The 21,197-nt window shown below is 45.8% G+C and overlaps 1 pseudogene; it reads left to right on the forward strand.

The window, feature by feature from the left end:
* The window catches only part of LOC126471245 (heat shock 70 kDa protein 14-like), a 196,715-nt pseudogene that overhangs the window by 81,724 nt on the left and 93,794 nt on the right, over positions 1-21,197 (forward strand).

Here is a 21,197-nt window from a genome sequence, read left to right on the forward strand (position 1 = left end):
GCAAAGAAATTCCTGACAACATCACGGACCATAGCAGATCATAAAAATGAATTCCCTCATTAATGTAAAGTTGTAATTACCAACAAAGACCCCCTCATTGTTCGCGTTGGACATGTTAAGCCATTTAAGGGAACTGCGATGCTGCGCTGCAGATGCTGACATCACCGCCAATAGAGGGCACTAAATCTAAGAAAGCAATGAAGGAAGGATCAGCAAAGTGTGCATTAAGTGCCTTACGCAATTAGATCACAATGAGGAGTATTAATGATTGTTTTGTTTTGTTTTAAGGTGCTAAAACAACTGTCATACACGCCCATCTCAGAAGAGGAAAAAGGAGTTAAATGCGACTACAAGCCCAATTGATGGACAGCCATTCCCTTGGAGAAACAGCCATAAAATATGGAGGTCCTGAACTAAAGATTAAATGTCCTTCGCCATACTGCTACAACGGATAAAAAGTAAAACACGGTTGACGGCTCTCTCGCTGCTCACTAAAATGGCCGATAATTCAGACAGCAAACATACAGTAGAACATAGGTGGTTAAAAAATAGGGACATTCCATCCGGAAATGGCGAACCATAAAAGTTTGATGACAATGAGCATACAGTGGTGAGGGATTCCACTTAACAAATGGCGATGGTTAAAAAGACAATGCCCAACATGCAACCTAGCTAAAATGATCTTATCATGGTGAGATGACCAAGAGGAGGTCGGCCAAGCTGCTGGGAGAGTTTTAATTCCCCGGATCTTGTTCGCATGAAGGGAAGACCAATGGTCTTACCAAAGTGACACGACTTGCTGACAGATGGCAATAAGGAGATCATCAGAAGGAATGGAAGAACAAGCTAGTCAAGATAGGAGGGCTGCAGCCTTGGCAGCAGTAACAGCAGCCTCATTTCCCATCAGACTGACGTGACCAGAAACCTGCATAAACATCACAGTGGCCCCATCAAAAGTGAGGAAGTGAAAGCGTTCCTGGACCCACTGCACTAAGGGGTGGATGGTGTGCAGCACGCAAGAGGCTCTGACCCACCCATGGGGTCCACAACTGTTTTGTGGATGTGTGTGCGGCAAGCACGGGACCCTGAGCTAGTGTAGCTCTTTTTTCCTTTCTGGGCTGCATACTTTCCCTTTCTGCATCCTCCCCCCACCCTGCCCCGCCCCTTCCCTTCCTCTTCCCCTTCTCCCTCTCTTTGGAAGTATTTTTCGCATTTACATCTATAGACGGACGCTTGTAATTCTATGACGTGGTTTCTCTTCTTTCATCTCTATAATGGAAAGTCTCTGTCCCTACTTTGTCCTTTTCTTTTCCATGATTCTCCTCTTTATCTTCTTCTCCACTTGGGCTTTTGAGAATTCTTCTCTTCTATCCTTTTTCTTTGTTCCTCCCTTCCTGTTTCTTTCCTCCCTGTGGGTGTCTGAAGGCCGACCAATGTGTTCTCACGTGTAGCCAGTGATGGGGTAATGCGTAATTCCCCATCCCGGGTAGACAAGTAGGACATGTACGTACCCCCTGGTAAAGGTCAGGCCCAGGGAGGGGCGATTAGCTGAGCTGATACCTTCCGAACATGCCCATTGGACCCTCTGTCAGTTCTTCGGAAGGTGTGATCTGAGGTGTGGACAATAACCTAAGGTGGGAGTGCCCTCAGAGAGGGCCCCCACTTGGAAGGACTGCGCCATCAGAGACGCCAGTAATCGTGGGTGATACTTTGCAATGGTTTCTTCTACTTCTACAAAAGAAAGCTAGTGAGTCTCAGCCACAGAAAACTCTTCCCTCACTGAGAAAGTTCCTAGTTGTTTCTTGATCTTGTGAAGGTCAAGACTTCTCAACAGTAAACCCTTTCATTTTTCAGAAAGGTGTCCTGTAAAGTCTTGTTCCCAGTTATGCAATTGGGACCTTGTGGTTAGAAACAGACAGTGCCCTCCAAGCACACAAATTGCTTCGAACTACACTGCTACACACCTTTCCTGTCCGGGTGGAAGCACACCATAGATTAAACTCATCGCGTGGGGTGGTTTATACCCGATCACTTGACGGATTATCAAATGAGGACATTCAAAATTACCTGTCTGATCAGGGAGTAATGGTAGTATATCGAGTAATGAAAAGAGTTGAAAAGGAATTGGTACCAACCCACACTCTCTTCTTGATGTTTGACAGAGTTCAACTTCCATCGAACATTAAAATGGGATATGAGGTAATTTCACTTCACCCGTACATCCCCAACCCTACATGTTGCTATCGGTGTCAGAGGTTTAATCATACCACCCAGTCGTGTTCCAATGTGGCCAAATGCGTTACCTGTGGCAGGGATGCCCATGAGGGTGATTGTCCACCCCCCATCCTCTCACTGTGGCATTTCTCTGGATCCCAGTGCATGTTGGTATCTGCGGAAATGAGGCAGCCAATATATTGGCAAAGGCTGCTGTCTCTCTTCCTCGGCCCACTGTTCACACGGTTCCCTTTGCCGATCTACAGAGCATTTTGTGTCATCGTGTTGCTCTTTTATGGCACACACATTGGTCTGCACTTCAGGATAATAAATTACGGGACATAAAACCTATTCCCTGCGCTTGGACCTCTTCCTCCCAGCCTTCCTGTTGGGAGGAGGTAATTTTAACTAGACTCCGGATTGGGCACTGTCTTTTTAGCCACTGACATCTTTTAAGTGGCGATCATCCCCCATTTTGTCCCCACTGCTCTCAATTGTGGACGGTGAGACACCTTTCACTTATGATGCACGCTCACCTTATCGCATCCTTGAGTTTATCAGTGTTAGTGAGAAGACATCGGTCATTTGAAGCTTTCTTTTGGAGAAAACAACTCCCGTCAATAGCAATTTTCTAAGATATCCTTCCGTTTTTAGTTTCCCTCCTACTTGAGTTTTGCTCCCATTGCTGCTGATTTGACATACGGTTTTTTACCCTTCACTAAGCCACAGAATGGGTGCTTATGACTGTAGCAGTTTTGTGCCCTAAAAGATGATGTGACTTACCAAACGAAAGCGCTGGCAGGTCGATAGACACACAAACAAACACAAACATACACATAAAATTCAAGCTTTCGCAACAAACTGTTGCCTCATCAGGAAAGAGGGAAGGAGAGGGAAAGACGAAAGGATGTGGGTTTTGAGGGAGAGGGTAAGGAGTCATTCCAATCCCGGGAGCGGAAAGACTTACCTTAGGGGGAAAAAAGGACAGGTATACACTCTTGCACACACACGCATATACATCCACACATATACAGACACAAGCAGACATATTTAATATATATATATAGGGCCAGCTCTGTTGTAAATACTGAGTAGTGTTCTGAAAGCTGATATCAAAAATGTTTAGTGCCAGTGATGAAGGCATACCTAATATCGTGGTCAGTCAGAGAGCCATCAGTGTACACCAAGGTACTACCATGAAGTTCCGTGCGAATATCAAGAAACTTATGGGGACAGAGCAAGTCCTTAGGAATCCAATGAAGTAAAAGGTGAACACAGACCACTGCACGAAGCCAAGGTGGTGAAGGGTTCACACCCAAAGAAAAAGTAGCAGGTAGCATGAAGTTAAGCTGCTGTGCATTAGCCGAAAGCAAACTCCAGGAGGTATTAGAGAAGAGGGGCATGCCCCATGCAGGTGGTCAAAGGAGTTATTGCAGGAGGCATAGGATGAGTGGCCAGGTATGGCAGACAAACAGCATGCATATCAGCTGAGGAGAACATGATGTCGGAATGACAGTGGTAGTTTGGCAGTTTCAGCATAAAGACTCTCAACCAGGATAGTGTAAAAGGCGCCAGTGGCCAAATGGATGCCACAGTGATGGATTGTACTCAGACAGCATAAGATGGACGGACGTGCAGATGCACAAACAAAAGACCCATAGTCTAGTTTGAAATGTACAAGGGACCGGTACAAGCAGAGGAGGGTGGTCCATTCCGTTCCCCAGGAAGTACCACAAGGAACACACAGTATACTGAGGGACAGGGTACAGCAGGCAGTCATGTAAGACACATGGGAGGACCAAGAAAGTTTCCAATGGAGCACGAGTCCTAGTAATTTCATAGTTTCAACGAACGGAAGAGCAACAGGCCCAAGATATAAAGATGGTGGAAGAAACTCGTTGTGCCACCAGAAATTCATACAAACTGTTTTGTCAGTGGAAAACTGAAAGCCATTGTCGATGTTCCATGAGTAAATAAGATCGAGACAGTGCTGAAGACACTGCTCAAGCGGACAAGTCCATGGAGAATAACAATTGATGGCAAAATCGTCAGTGAAAATGGTGCCGTAAACAGTCGGGGGCACAGTGTCATCGGCTTCTTCGGGACAGCAAAAATACTAGCTAGATTCCATTTACTTGTTTTCTCTCTTGGACCTAGGTCCATTCCCCAATTTCCGGCCTAACAGTAGCAGATGGTGTCGTCTTGGACCCCACAGCTGTCTCCAACACCTTAGGTCGCTATTTTCTGGAGATTTTGAGCTTTACCGACTATTGCCCTGCCGTCTTCCATCCGAAATGAGTGGAGACGGCTCGGGTGATACCCTTCTCCTTTTATAATTGTGAATCCTGCCACCTTTACTGTGAGGGAGCTAGATCACACTCTCGCTTCATCCCAGGCTGGACGATGTTCACATTCAGATGTTGCAGTACTTTTCTCTTGTGGGTAAGGCATTTTCTCCTCCATACATACAGTGACATCTGAGCAGATTTCCAGCGACTGCCCCATTTCTCTCACCAGCTGTGTTTGCAAGCTGATGGAATGTATGATTAATGCCCGGCTGGTATGATGGCTTGAGTCTCGCAGTTACTAACTACTGCACAGTGTGGATTCCTAGCCTGCCGTTCGGCATCGACCATCTCATGACTTTGTCAATCCATGTCGTGAATGGTTTTCTGCAGAAGTACCAGACTGTGGGATGTGTTTTTTGATTTGGAGAAAACTTATAACACCTGCTGGAGGACGGGTATCCTTCATACTCTCCATACGAAGAGCTTCAGAGGCTGCTTGCCCCATTTCCTTCAGGAATTTTTACAAGACAGAGTTCTCAATGTAACTGTGGTTTCTGCCTTGTTGGACGCTTTTAACCAGGAAATTGGAGTGCCTCAGGGCTCCATCCTGAGTGTCATCCTTTTTTGCTATAGCCATTAACTCTATAATGGCTTGTCTCCCGCCAGGCATCTCTGGCTTCTGTTTCAGTAATGATTTTGTGATTTATTGCCTTCAGAGGCATCTTCAGCGATGTTTCAATCGTCTTACTTATGGCACATTGACAATGGCTTTTGATTTTCCACTAACAAATCCGTTTGTATGAATTTGTAGTAGCGCATTGGGTTTCTTCCACCATCTTTAGATCTTGGGCCTGTTGCTCATCCGTTCACTGGATCAATGGAATTCCTCGGGCTCGCACTTGATGGGAAACTTTCATGGTTCTCCCATGTGTCTTGCCTTGCTGCATGCTGCACCTGGTCCCTCAGTGTCCTGTGTGTCCTCAGTGGTACTTCCTGGGGAGGGGATCAGACGTTTGTACTGATCCCTTGTCCTTTCAAAACTAGGCTATGGGTGTTCCGTTTATGCATCTGCATGTCCATCCTTCTTACACTGTCTAAAAACTCCCCTGCGGGTCCGGGGGTTAGAATAGGCCTGAGGTATTCCTGCCTGTCATAAGAGGTGACTAAAAGGAGTCTCACATGTTTCAGCCTTTGTGATGGCCCCCTGTTGGGTTTGACCCCCATTTTTCAAAATTTTCCTGAAGTGCCCCTTACATGGTGCATCGTGTCCATCGTGCGCTGATACCTATCACATCCTTAGTTGACGTGGATTTGCACTTCTGCTCATTCTCCAACTGTTGGGCGAGGTCACCCTCCTGGGTACGTATTTTTCCATCAACTGTGTAGTATCATTTGTATGCTGACAATGATGATGGACTTGTTTGCTTGGTTGCACCTGATGTCCAGCACCATAGCCAGTCAATTGCGGTGGGGCCACCATGTTCCCTGTTGGTTGTAGCTCCCTGACCACACAGGGATCTCTCTGCTGATCCCTGCGCCATTAACTCTCCTCATATGCCAGGGGTAGATACCCATCCTCCTGGGGTATCGGGACTCCTGGCAATGGCCATGCTGCCAGGTGGCCTATGCTGTGGCTGGATGGCACCCGTGGGGAGCCCCCCTGGTTGGAGTGGGTGGCATCAGGGCGGATGACACCCGATGAAGCGTAGTACATCATCTCTTACTGGTGGTCAAACACCAGTAGTCTTTCAGCGTTCACAGGCTCAATTCAACACACAGAATTAAGACCCCAAATTGTTCCCCTCCCTGACCACACCATGGGAGGGACATCAGGTTAAGGATGGCAGCAGCTCTTATTCGCCCCGCTACTTTATATGTTTGAGAGCTGATCGGGAATCTTTCATGATAATGAAGCCTCAGTTTTCTGTTGAGCATTTAGAGGAGAAGTTTGGGGGGGGGGGGTTGAGGGATTGTCCAAGATGAGATCTGGGTCAGTCTTGATCAAAACAGCATCCTCTGCCCAGTCACGGGTGTTACTCAGTTGTTGTGACAAGCTGGGGGATGTTTCTGTAATCATTGTGCCCCATAAGCGCTTAAATATGGTCCAGGGTATCATAATTCACAGGGACCTTCTTTTGCAGTCCGACGATGAGCTGTGCACCAGGTTAGAACAGCGAAGTGTACATTTCGTTCGGCGTGTCCATCAGAGTCCGAGGGATAAGCAGGTTTCCACCGGTGCCTTCATCTTGGCTTTCGAGGGAGATACATTACCTGATAAGATCAAGGTGATGGTCTACTGCTGTGATGTGAAGCCCTATATCCCTCCCCCAATGTGGTGTTTTCAATGTTGGAAGTTCCGTCGTATGTCCATCCAGGGGGCCGACAGTCCCTTTGTGGGTACGTGTGTGGCGTGCACGGGACTCCGAGCTATTTGCAGTCTCCTTCCTTTTCCCAGACCTGCATTACCATCCCTGTTCCTCTCCTTTCCTTTCCTGTCCTTGCTCCTTTCCCCCTGGCCCCTCCTTTCCCTCTTGGTGGAATTCATGTCGACTTGGCTTTCCTCCCGGCTTTGTTTTGGTATGTGCAATTATTTAGTTTGCTGTTTCCATCTCCTTTTCAGCGTTTTGGTCCCCTTGGAGTTTGACCTCCATTTCCAACATTTTCCGTCAGTGTGAGCATTTGGGGATGAACTCCCTACCTAGTTTCCATGTTGGAGGCTCATCTCACCCTCCCCTCCCCACCCCTCCATTTTCCCCCTTGCACCCTGGCCCCCCTTCACGCTAGGTCACCAGCATGGTAGCCAGTCCGTGTGGTGGGGCTGTTAAGTACCCAACTGGCTGAGCCCCCTGACAACACAGGGATCACACTGCTAGTACCTGAGCTGTTAACGGCTCGTGTATGCCAAGGAGTTGATGCTCATCACTTTGGGGCATCAGAACTCCCAGCAATGGCTGCCGTGCCAGACGGCCCTCGCTATGGCGGGGTGGTGCCCACTGGGTGAGCCCCTGGTCAGGGTGGGTGGTACTAGGGCAGACGCCTTGCATATGAAGTGGGAAAGGCTTCAATATCCTGGCCATTCTTTGGCCATTTCTAAGAGTGATAGTAGACATGATAGTCCTTCTGAACCCTTTGGCCTTCCCCTCCCTCGCCACCCCATGGGAAGAAGGTCAAGCTTGCCGACTTGGGTTGAAACCTTTCCCTCGGTACCTGGTTTGTATCAGGACAGGTGGTGAGAGTTTTGCCACGACCAAGCCTTTGTTTTTTTGTTGAGGCGATTGAAGATAAGTATCATGAAGTGGAATCCACGAGTAAAATGCAGTCCGGTTCTTTGCTCATAAAGACATCTTCTCCTGCCCAGTCTGCAGAGGCCGGCCGGAGTGGCCGAGCGGTTAAAGGCGCTACAGTCTGGAACCGCACGACCGCTATGGTCGCAGGTTCGAATCCTGCCTCGGGCATAGATGTGTGTGATGTCTTTAGGTTAGATAGGTTTAAGTAGTTCTAAGTTCTAGGGGACTTATGACCACAGCACAGTCTCCATCGCACCCCACCAATCTTTGAACTCGGTACACGGTATCATTTTCTACTGGGATCTTCTTCTCCAAACTGACAAGGACCTCCATGCAAACCTCGAGCGGCAAGGAGTCCAATTTATCCACATTGTACAGCGAGGCCTTAAAAACAATCACACTGATAGAGACTCCTTTTTTCTGGCCTTCGAGGGGGATATCCTCCCAGAGAAGGTAAAGGTGGTGGTGTATCGGTGTGATGTAAAACCTTACATTCAACCACCGATGAGATGCTTCAAATGCTTACGGTTTGGACACAGGTCTTCCCGCTCCACCAGTTATCACCTCTGTGGTGACTGTGGGTGCCCCCTCCATGAGGGGAGTGCCTGTGGTCCTCCGCCTGTGTGCATCAGTTGTGATGCGCAGCATCCTCCGCACTCGCAAGCATGACTGGTGTATGTGAAAGAATGACGGATTCAAGAGTACAAGACTTTAGATCGACTTACCTACACCGAGGCTTGTCGAAAGTATGACCGGCTCCATCCTGTGCCTCTAACTTCTGCTTTTGCTTCAGTTACGTCCACTCCCCTTCGTACCCCCTCCTCTTCCAAGCCGCGCCCAAATTCCCCCTCACCCTCACCCTCACCCCTTTGGGTGCTAATCCCCCTCCCCCGCCAGAGAAGCGCTCCCCTTCTTCGGCAGCCGATGGTACTGGAGCTCCCTCCCGGGACTCCTCTTCCCGGCACCCCCTGAAAGGCGATCTGCAGCTCCACATAGGCCGCACGATCTGCGGCTGGTGGGGGCCGCTATTGTCAGGTGTAATTCTGTGTCCTACCACACTGCAATCTGCCCTTCTGTTCCATCACAAGAGAAGCAGCAGAAACACAAGAACAAGGGAACAAGCGCAAGGCCCCTCAGGTACCCCCCTGATGTGCCACCTTCCCTTCTTCCAGCCAATGAACCAACAGTCTGACCCCACCTATATGGACATTACTCCATCCTTATCGGTGATGGATGGCGACTCGGTGGCGTGACCGGCTCCGGTCCGTTCGCTTGCCATTTGGACTCCAGCTTGAGAATCCTCCAGTGGAATTGTAATGGCTATTTGCGTCACCTCCTGGAGTTGCAGCCCCTTCTTTCCTCCTACTCTGCTGCTTGTATTGTTCTCCAAGAGACCCATTTTGTCAATTCTTACTCACCCACCCTTCATGGGTTCCATGCTTTCTGTTGAAACCAGATTGGCCCTGTGCAGGCTGGTGGTGTTTGCACCTTGGTGCGCAAAGACAATTTTAGTAAATGGGTTCCCCTCCATACCACTCTGGAAGCAATTGCTGTCAGGGTCGATCTCACCACTCCAATCACAATCTGTAATCTCTACCTCCTGCCTGACAGGCCACCCACATCCCTTGCCCTAACCACCCTTCTTCAACAACTCCCTTCTCCCTCCCTGCTTGTAGGGGACTTCAATGCCCACAACCCTCTTTGGGGTAGTCACCCGACTATTGCCCTGGGCAGGACAGTTGAATCTGTTCTGGCAGCGCTTGACCTCTGTAACACCGGTACTCCCACAGACTTAAGTGTGGCACACGGCACTTTCTCTTCCATTGGCCTCATCATCTACAGTCCCAGCCTTCTTCCCTCCATTCAGTGGGGTGTCCACGATGACTTATGTGACAGCGATCATTACCCGATTGTTTTGACCTTCCTTCAGTATGTCTTGCTCCGTCACCCTCCCAGGTGGGCCTTCTCTACAGCTGATTGGGGTGCCTTCTCTTCTGCTACCATCCCCCCATACTACCACACCGTAGTATTGATGAGTCTACACAGACTTTAACTGCCGCCATTCTTGCCACAGCGGTTTCAGCCATCCCTTCTTCCTCGGGGTTCCCCCCTCCCCTGTCAAATGATGGTCCCATAGTGGACTCTGGAAATTGCTGCAATCAAATTTCAGAAACGGATTTGCTGGTAATGGTATGTATCTGCCATAGGACCACACACCTGCTCTTCACAAGACTGGGCAAAACTCAGGCAAATTTTTGGCTATTGTCCCGTTGCAGGAATTTCTGTGCATGGTGTTGTCCTTCCCATCTGTACTTTGTTGCAGAGTGTTTCGCTCAACACTTTGCCCAAGCCTCTGCGTTGACTCAGTATCCGCCCTTGTTCCTCCTCCTCCTCCTCAAACAGCGCTCATAACGACTGCCTTTGTCTTTCATTTCTCGCTGCTTGGAGCTTTGTAATGCCCCATTTAGCGAGTGGGAATTCGCCAGCACCCTCACCCTTCGTCCTGACACGTCTCCTGGACCGGATTGGATACATAACCAAATGCTCCATCACTTATCGGTGGCTGGCCACCGTCATGTACAGACCCTTTTCAACCATCTGTGGAGTGAGGGGGTATTTCCTACCCAGTGGCAGGAAAGCATTGTTATTCCGGTGTTGAAGCCTGGGCAGCCACCTCTTCAGTTGGATAGCTACTGTCCAATTAGCCTTACCAACACCCTCTGCAAGCTCATTGAACGCCTGGTGAGTTGGCGGCTGTTTTGGATCCTCGAATTCTGCGACCTTTTGTCATCGACTCAAGGTGGTTTCTGCCGTGGCCACTCTACATTGGATAACTTATTCCACCTGGATTCTGCTATCCGGTTGGCTTTTGCCCATTGGCAACACCTCACTGCAGTCTTCTTTGACCTGCATAAAGCCTACGGCACCAACTGGTGCCACCACATCCTCACCACCCTTCACGACTGGGGCCTTTGTGGTGCTCTGCCCATTTTTATCCATAACTTTCTTTCATGTCGCTCTTTCCGGGTCCAAGTTGGTTCCTCCTACAGCACTTCCCGTCGGTAAGAAAATGGGGTTCCACAGAGTTCTGTACTGAGCGTCCTTCTTTTTTTCATCGCCATTAATGGACTGGTAGTGGCTGCTGGGCCGACAGTGTTCGTGTCTTTGTATGTTGACGATTTTTGTACGTATGTCGCTTCCTCTGTCGTGGGCGCTGCAGAAAGCCGTCTACAGGGGGGCAATCTACCGGGTGCAATCTTGGGCTCTCTCCCGTGGCTTTCAGTTTTCGGTGACCAAATTGTATGTCACGTATTTCTGCCGTTGCCATATAGTCCATCCTCATCCGGACCTGTTCCTCGATGGCCAATCCCTCAAGGTGGTGGACACCCGTCTCTTCTTGGGTCTGGTCTTCGATGTCCGGTTGACACGGCTCCCTCGTCTTCGCCAGCTGAAGAGGATGTGCTGGTTACGTCTCAATGTTCTCAGATGTCTGTGCGATACCACCTGAGGTGCAGACCACTCTATTCTCCTGCGATTGTACAAAGCACTGGCCCAGTCTCGTTTAGACTACGGGAGTCTTGTCTATGGTTTTGTGTCACCTTCAACATTGCAGATACTAGATCCCATCCACCATTGTGGGGTCCGACTTGTGACTGGCGCCTTCCGGACTAGCCCCGTGATTAGTCTTCTCACAGAGGCAGGGGATTCCACTTCTGCAAGTTTTGCACCAACAACAGCTGATATCTTATGCGCTCTGCATTTGCTGCACCCCAAAACACCCTAATTATGGTCTCCTTTATCCAGACACTCCAGTGCTGTAATTCAAGAAAAATAAAATGCACTATACCTGTCCATCCCTGGCCAGCACCACTGCTTCCACAACCCACCACTTCACAGCCTCTGTACCTTAGAGGCCCCAGTGACCCCAGGTCGCTATAGTATCGTGCACACGTGTGACCACATTGACGTAATCACTAATATGTTGGCCACTACTGACCTTAAGCAGCTAGTTGTTTCTGGGTAGAATCATGTTCTGTGCCAAGTTTATTCCCTAGGTGGCACAAATCACAGATCCCCTAGATCGACTATGCAAGAAGGGTGTCAAGTTTGTGTGGTTGACCACCTGCCAATTGGCATATCAGAACATTAAGTACAGTTTCAAGGTGGCATTGTGACTGACACTATATTCATTGGACCTGCCCTTGACACTCGAGACAGACACTTCCCGATATGGTATAGCGGTTGTTTTGTCCCATAAGGTGTCGGGTAGTAGTGAATGGCCAGTTGCTCTCACCTCTGGAATGTAGACTGTATGGCAGCAAATTACACCTGTTGAGCGACTGCAAAGCTCAAAGCCTTGATTTTGTTGTTTGTGCATTGTTCTAAACTCCTGGAAAAGATGATGCATTGTATGCAGAATTGGGCATCGTTTTTGATTGGGTATCAATTAAAATCCACTTTCACCCAACTCACCAATGTGAACACCCTACCCCCAATTCCTCTTGGTGCCAATGTGCAGTTCAACCACAAGGAAACAGTTTGTTTCCCCTGGACCAACATCCACAATAAATCCTGGTTCAATTCCTTCTGACTGCACGTGAGGTATCCACTGTGTTGTTTCACGATCCTGTCCTGTTGAAAGTTTTGTCTGAGGTACTGGAGAGGTGTCCAGAGAATGTTTTGAGCCTTACTGATCTAGCCTTTCACAATTATTTCATGTTATGCTACTGATTCAATGCTACAAATGATGTTTTAATGATGGCTGCAGAGGACTCTCGAAAACCTGACCATCATTCTATCCTCGCTCTGTCCCCGCATCCTCCAGCTCCTTTGTGCCTGTCATTGGTGGAGGACATGTATGGAGGCACTAGCCCCACAGCACGTGTACTGGCCCAACATCAATGCAGACATTGAATGCGCATACGGCTCGTGTCATGCCTGATCTCTCAATCACTTGTCCCACGGTCAAGGTTCCTCGTCGTGGCCCCATCCTGATAACTTGTCGGAGAAGGTCCTCGTTGATTTTACCGTGACATTTCAGGTTGTTATGTGGCTTTTGGTGGTGGCCACGCTCTCAAAACTTCCCTTATGTGGCGTGGATGCTGTTCATTACCACCATTTCTACCACTTGTGACCTCATGATGGTATTCTACCTTGAGGGACTGCCACTTATTCCCTGGTGTTGGAAAGTTAGCCCCCATTTACGTAGATGCAGCTTTAGGCTGTCTGTGGCTGTAATGCGATCACCACCCTGTTTCACCATGCTCCTAATGGGGAGATTGAGCAGATGGTCCATACATTTAAAACATAGCTGCTGAAGACCTTGCAGACATCATCTGGCTGAAATACTGCATTTGAGTTGGTATTGTACACCATTAGACCTCCTGCATCCTGTGCTGTGTGCCAAACCTGCCTATAGGCCTGCCTGTGGATGGAATGTCTGTCTGGGCATGCATATGCAGTTGGTGTCTGGGATGGACCCAAGGGGTCATCATTGGTGACAGAGAGCATCAGTGGCTTGATGTTAAGGCCAGACATGACTGTCTGACCCACCAACACGAAACAGCTCTGGCTGTGACCACAGTCGCATTTGGCACCCTGTCGTCACTTCCGATGCTCAGGCTGGAACTAAGATGACCGCCACCTGTGCCTCGTGTCCCTTCTCACTGGAGGATGGTTGAGAGGATCACAGTGTGTGTGCCTGTGGAGGTGGGGGACCAGTCCCTCTGTCCTGACCTTCCATCACTCTTGTTGTAACTGTGCAATCTGCTGGCCTCTGCTACCCATGCAGTCCTCGGGCCTGGGTTTGTGTCGTAAGAATGAACAAGAAGTAATAATTGCTTTTGCTACTTTTTTTTCCATTTGAAATGGCTGATATGATTACATGTGTTTAATAAAAATGAATCTTTCACTTTACATTGGAGTGTACATGTAATGAAATTTTCCTTCAGAATAAAACTTTTCACTTGACTGAATCTCAGACTTGAACCTATGCCTTTCGTAGTCAATACTTCTACTCCCTGAGCTGTATGACCACAGGTGCAGTGTGGCTCTCACAGTTTGTCTGCGAATACCTATCCTCTCATTCACATGCTGTAATAGTTTAATTTCTGTACCTCGTGCTATTTCTGTTGAATTTATTTAAATTTACGTAATACACATTTATGGGAAGAAATGTGGAGAACTGCGGGATGAACCACTTAAAGTTTCCAATATTCATTTTCATCAATTTGTTGACATATTTCTCACAATGTCTGCCAGATCACATGTGTAGCCTCTGACTTTATCAGAGCTTCAGTCACTCACCCCAGATGGTGGAGGAATATTCCATAGTAAATTTGTAAGGATACCACAGTTTTCCAATATTTTACTAATAAACTGAAGCCCACCATGGACTATGATCATGATGGGACCTTCAGATTATTGCTTTGCTTTGCAGTTGTTATCCCCCATGTGACTTGCCGTGAAATGCTTGTTACTGACATAACTCTGGTTAAATATCTGAGATGAATCTGTCTTTTTAATTACCTTGGGAACTTACTGAATTCAAGCATAATTTATCTGTTCAACAAACAGTTATGATCAGGAGTGGTTTTAGATTTGTACATCAAAAACTGTATAGGGAGTGTAAAGAATAAGATGGAGTTTTACCAAAAGTGTGTGTAGACTTCTTTAGGCTTCACTGATGGAATGTGGTGGTTAGTGATCAAGAATGCTGTTCTTGTATTTTGGAGGAAAGTTGTTTGGATCCCAGTCCAGCCAGCCTGACTTAGGTTTCCTGTGGTCCCCCAAATTCATTTTAGTTGTATACATTCAAGTGTACCATGGAATGGTTGTTGACACCATCTTTGGCCAAATAAACTAATACTTCACCTTTTATGACACAGAGGGGTGATGACTTTTTAAACTTTCCATTCTTTACAGTAGAGCTCACCAATGCCGCTACTAAACTAAATTCACAGAGATTGTTCTTTTGTTAGAAAGTAGTGCAAACTTGGTTTTCAGTTAGCAAATTTGTTTCTTGATTAAATGTATTAAGCTACTCTAAGAAATGTATCAAACTGCTTTGCTCCAAAGTAGAAAAATTGTAATTACATTTTATACTGTCTAGTGTTGTAAGAGTTGTAACTTGTGTGTGTGTGTACACAACTTGAGTAGGCAATACAGCTTACTCAGACATCACTGATCACTGTCCACCCTACCTTAGACATTATTTTTCCTTCTTTTCTTTATCTTTGTCTGGAAACATGGTTGACTGGATTTCCATTATTCACTAATTGCTAGTGTAAGCATAAAAACTACAGACAGAAGCTACAGACATTATTAAGAAAAGATACTAAGAGCACTGACCTTCAGGCACTTATATATGTCGTCTGATAGGTGTTTTCAGAAATCTGTAGCAGTATATTTACTCATATTATTATGATTCTTTGTTTGTCAGTTATGTATTAATACTGACTGTTTCATGTTTTTCTTATAATACAACTAGTTTATAAACTGACAGTAGGATCTTAACTACTTAATGATCCATTTGGGCATCATAGGAGATATTCCTCAGAGTATAAATTGTATCATTTGACACTCCATTCTTAATACTATACCCGCATTGTTAGATTGTGAGTAGTAATTACTTAAAATGATTCTGTTGTTCAACACACTAGCTGGAAAAAATTGCAACATATCTCTGTTGTAATTAATCCAGAGACTGACAAAGGTGTTATGCACAATCCAGTAACAACAGTGTGACCACTGCCTATGTTTGGAATCAGCATGAATAACCACTCACAAACAGCAGGTGGCAGCGCCAGCGGGGGAGGGTATATAAAGTGTGTTGGGGAACATGGAAAACATTGCAGTCATTATAATGTGGAAACAGAGCGGTTTATCTGACTTCCAGAAGGACATGATCATTGACTTTCAGGCCAAGGGTGGAAGAATTTCCAAAACAGCTAAGTTATGAAACTGTTTGTGTGCCACTGTGTTTAAAGTATACCGTGCATGGTAAAATAGGTGCTATACAAAACCAGCACAACGGTAACTATAATGCACTACGGGCCAGAGATGACGGGGTGAACAACAGCTGTGTAGATATGTATGGGTGAGCATCAGACTGCCCAGATAAACCCATGGCTACCAAAAATGTCTCCTCAATGACCGTTCAGCAAACATTGCTGTGTATGGTTCTCTGCAGCAGGTGCCTGGTTTGTGCACTCTTGCTAACTGGTGTTCATCGGCAACAAAGACTGGAATTAGCTCGCCAGCACTGCAGCTGGGTGTCCACTGAGTGGTGACAGGTTGCCTTTTCAGATGAATCACGTTTTATGCTCCATTGGACAGCTGGCCATTGGTGTGCACAGTGTGAATCATTTGAAAGCAAAGGGGTCCAGGCTGGAGGAGGGAGCTTTGTGGTCTGGGGAATATATTCAAGGCATTACCCGAGTTATTTTGTCATTCTGAAAGGCACAGATGATTGATATAAGTATGCATCTAGCCTTGGTTACCATGTTCACTCATACATGCAGTTCGTTTTTAAGAGCACCAGGATGAATTTACTGTACCCCCCTGGCCACCAGACCCTCTGGATTTAAACCCGGTTGATAATCTGTGGGACCACCTCGATCGAGCTGTTCTCGCGGTGGATTCTCAAGAGAAACCTGTCAAATTCTGGCCATGGCACTGGAGTCTGCATGGCTCCATATCCGTGTCGTTACCCTCCAGAACTTCACTATCACTATTCCTGCATGTCTCGCAGTGGTCTATGCAGCAAAAGGTGGTTATTCAGGCTTTCGACTGATGGTCACATTAATGTGACTGGACAGTGTATATGTAACATGTCAAAATTACAATCTTACTTTGGTTGCTATCTTTGCGAGCAATCTGTACAGAATTGGATCCTGACAAGGCAGCCAATTTGAAGAAGTTTTGGGCTTTAAAATTTTATACACATTTTTTGTGCAGGATAAAAAGACATAGCCACCAAAGAGTGGCTACAGATTTTATCAGGTAGTGCAATGGTTAAATACATCCATCCTGTATTATCACAGATATACTTCTATCTTCTAAATGCTGACTTCCTTTGATGTAGTGCTTTGACATGTTTTGCTTGTAGAAGCTGTCAAGTGGGAATATGATTGCTGAAATAGAGAGAATGATTTGGTCTCGGTGACTTTTCACTCATATTTTCACACTGTCCTATTACACAAAATGATTAAACTATTAGAGTTTTCCTTTTGAACATGTAACTAATAAGTACTCTCACAGTGGAATCAATACTTTGCAGTAACAAAACTCTTTGGCCCATTCACAAAATGTTCCTGCCCCTAAAAAAAATGAATTACAAATTTTTGATGCAGGTACCGAACTAATCTATGGGTAGCTTTTCTGATTCTGTAACTTTCGAGGAATTTGGTGGTAGAACAAAGCAATTTACAGGAATACTTATGTTGCGAATGCAAGATCCTGCTTTTAATGGGGTCGCATGTCAATTTAACAAGTTTTCCAGTGCTGCATCATATTTGTACTGTGAGTTTTTTAAGTGTTTCAAATTATTTGATGGAAAAGAATAAGCTGTAGGCATTGACTCTACTGATGACCAGCCAGCTAGCTGTCAATCAACAATAAATATAGTGTTTGTATACAAATATGAAGCTTGTGGTTTGGTAGTAATGTAAAGCATTTCTTTATTTTTTGTTATTTGTTTCAGGCTTTGCTTCCACATGTGTACCTCCAGATACAGATCTGCGCACAGTCCTGTGTGTCCCCTTAAATTTTTCGAAGTGTAGTCGTCGGGCAATGGCACATGCAGCGGAAGATGCAGGATTCGATGTTTTGCAAGTAATTAGTGAACCTATAGCAGCCTTGCTTGCTCAAGGCTATGGTGTTGAGTCTCCAGATGAGAGAGGGTGAGTGCTGTAATGCAGTATGTTATTCTTGGTGTTGGTGATAAGTTATGAAACAATCTGCATGATCTTTAGCTACTAAATGAGGTGTTCAATATTGTTAACATATATTTTAGGGCGAATATGCTGCTCATTATTGAAATTGTTGTTTCCACTATTGACTAGCCTACATAAGATTGGAGGAATGCATGTTTTCCCCTTAGACTTTACTCTGAGGGCTTTGGCCCCAAAACACTGCATAGCATGTGCACATAGGCTGATGTTTTCATCAATAGAGCTGATAAACATTCCACAGTGATACGTTTCAGTGCTGTGTTTTGTGGGTTACATTTCTCCAAATAAATTATTAATTTCTTATTAACAGATGAATCTTTTATGTTAAGATGTCAGTGGTTCAGTTTGTTGAGGAAATCTGCATAAATAGCAGTAAAATATTATTTTATAGTGAAGTGTATATGAGAAAGACATGTTTACTGTTGTTACATGAGCCCACATCAGTTGCTTTATCTTTTGACCCTGAGGTCAATGATCCTGCATGATCTAGACTACGGTCAGATTGCCCATTATTAGGTTTCCAATTTAACGCAGATGATGATGGATCTCCTCGGGGAAATAACAATCAGATCATAAAGGAAGTCCTTTGGATATCCCATATGTTTACTGTGGGAAGGTCTCGTCTGAGATATAGAAGCAGCTCTGCAGCCATCTGTTTAGTGCAATGGTTACAGCTGGTTGTAAGTAATGCTTGTCATCATCTTAGTTCCTTTTGGTGGTGAACAGGGTTACTGTCACTCGTCCAATGGAATCACAGTTCACAATTTGTTCTTTCATGCCCAGTATTGACTGGAATCCTTGGTTTGGAGCCAGGTGGATTTAAACTAGAGGCTCCATTGATTTTTTGGTGATCTTGGGTGCAGATTCCTTGACTTAATCTGTATTGGATGTAGAATTTTAAAGTGCCTCGCTGAATTGGTTAGGCATGCAGTACCCGCAGAAAGGATTTCCTTCAATAGCGCAATATGTTTAGTTTGCAGTATAGTTTGCATCCTTTTTTTTTTTTTTAGATAAATTACTTTGTAAGCCTGTGTACCTTTAGATGTTGAACACCAAAGAGCCATGATCACTTCACATGTATTTCATATTGAGGAGATCAAATAGCCATATAAGTCAACTGTGAAAATGAAAACTGAATATTAGGTAACTGGACAAGTATTCAAGGCAAGATCACTGAATTACTGTGACTTGCTTAAACAGCATTGCTTGTGTAGCAAGTGGAACAGAAAATTGGGTAAAACTAGAAACAAAATCTTAAACTCTGACTGGAATATATATGTGACAAGTCTCTTTTTGTGTAATGAGATAAATGCAGTCAACAATAGATAATTTGGGTAAAGTTAAGCCTTAAAGGTGGGCCAAAATTTCTTACTAAAACTATCTATTGGTGACACACTACATCAGTTGAGATGGCATGGAATGCTACGGAAGATTTGTGGAAAAATATTTCTGATAAATTACCTGATCATGTTTTAGCCATAGGAGAGGTTCCTGTAAGCCAGCCATGCATGACACGGATGGCAGGGATGGCGGTTCAAGTGAAATTGTACTAAATATCTTATCTGAAAATTATCTTGGACAGCCAACTAAGTAGAATACATATGATGTAAGTATACAATTTATGCTGTCAATAAAAAAATGTGAACTTTTCAATTCAGTGAAAATAAATGGATGAATCAACAAACACAGAGCTACAGCAGCATCATTGATCAGTGGTGTTGAATGAAAAGTTGTGCATGATGTGTCAATAAAATGACAACAAACTATCTGAGCAACTATTTACATCTGGGAAGGAGAATATTGATTAATGGGAGAAATTCACAAGCCTTGTCAGAAACATGCTGGTTGAGTTTGTGTGATGGGATGTAGTGAGATGTGGGGAAGGACCCACCAAGGTTCAATGACAATATTACTCATTTAGCCCCTGAGGGCTCACAATTCTTGTGTCAGTACCTACCAGCTTGGCTACCATGGGGCCCCATGCTTTGCAGCATTACTTCGTTTCTGTCCTGCAAGCTTATACTTCCACTGTCCCTTTCTCCCTCTGCCTCTCCATTGTATGGTTTTCTTGATGCAGACCCAGCTCAGACCTCGTTTGTGACTGGGATTAGAGTTTCCGCTTTTTTTTGTTTTCTACAACTTTTCATTAAGTAAAGACATAGTCCCCGTTGTTAGGTTTGACCTGCCATCAGTTTTCAGTTTCTCCAGAAATGTTTACCATGCAGGGAAGGTCACCCAATGCAGTGTAAGCTCCAGCATGGTGGCCATCCTGTCATGGTGGTCATCAAATAGCTGCACAGTGGTAGCCCCCTGGCCACGTGGGTATTGTATTGTTGGTGTCTGAGCTGAAAACTTCCCATGTATGCCAAGGTTTATGTGCATGTGCCCATTGTGACTGGGACACGGGGACTCCGAGCAACGGATTACTGGTCACGTAGACATCTTCTGCGGCTGGGTGGCGCACATGGCAAGAGCCCCCATTCGAAGTGGGTGGCACCATGGCGGATGAGCCGCAAATGAATCGGATGAAGTTATCTTCCGCCGGTAGCTGTATGATCCCAGCAGTCTCTATGGAAGGAAAGTACTATTTAAGTGCAGAGAGATATGACCATAAAATGTTTCCTTCCATAGGGCTAAGCAGCAAGCAGAGAAATATCCCCCCCCCCCCCCCTGTCACCCCAATAATTAGTTTGCTCAAGGATTGATGGGGATTCCTTCTTGGCCACAGAACCCTTCTTCTTTGTGGAGAACATAGAAGTCAAGCTTGGGGAAGTGGCAGCCATTTCTAAAATGAAAAGTGGGTCAATTTTGATCAAAACAGTATCCTCTGCCCAATCACGGGTGCTACTAGCTCTTAACAAGGTGGGTGACATACCGGTGACTGTCACTCCCCATAATAGTCTAAATATGGTTCAGGGACCTGCTCTTACAATCTGATGCTGAGCTATGCACCAACTTGGAGTGCCAGGGTGCACACTTTGTTAGTCATGTACATTGGGGACCAAAGGACAACAGTGTCGCTACCAGTGCCTTCATGTTGGCCTTTGATGGTGATTCATTACCTGAAAAGGTCAGGGTGACATTATACCGAAGTGATGTGAAAGAGAGCGTCACTCCCATGGACGCCTGCCCAGATGGACTCTCAGCCGTGTTGACTGGGATGCTTTTGCCTCTTTTGTTGCCCTTGGCTCCCCACTGCATGGAGATATTGATGAGGCAGTCCAGAATACAACTACAACCATTATTTGAGCAGCTGATTTTGGCGATTCCCTGTTCCTTCTGTGCACCCCGACAGAAGACAATACCTGGATGGTCATCAGAAATTGCAGAGGCCATTAGAGATCATAGGCGAGCTCTCCAGCACCATAAGTGGCACCCATCGATGGAGCACGTTATTGCCTTTCAGTGGCTCCATGCCTGGGTCTGCCATCCAATAAAACGATGGAAACAAGAAT

The sequence above is a fragment of the Schistocerca serialis genome, chromosome 3 (assembly GCF_023864345.2).
Source record: "Schistocerca serialis cubense isolate TAMUIC-IGC-003099 chromosome 3, iqSchSeri2.2, whole genome shotgun sequence".
Taxonomy (NCBI): domain Eukaryota; kingdom Metazoa; phylum Arthropoda; class Insecta; order Orthoptera; family Acrididae; genus Schistocerca; species Schistocerca serialis.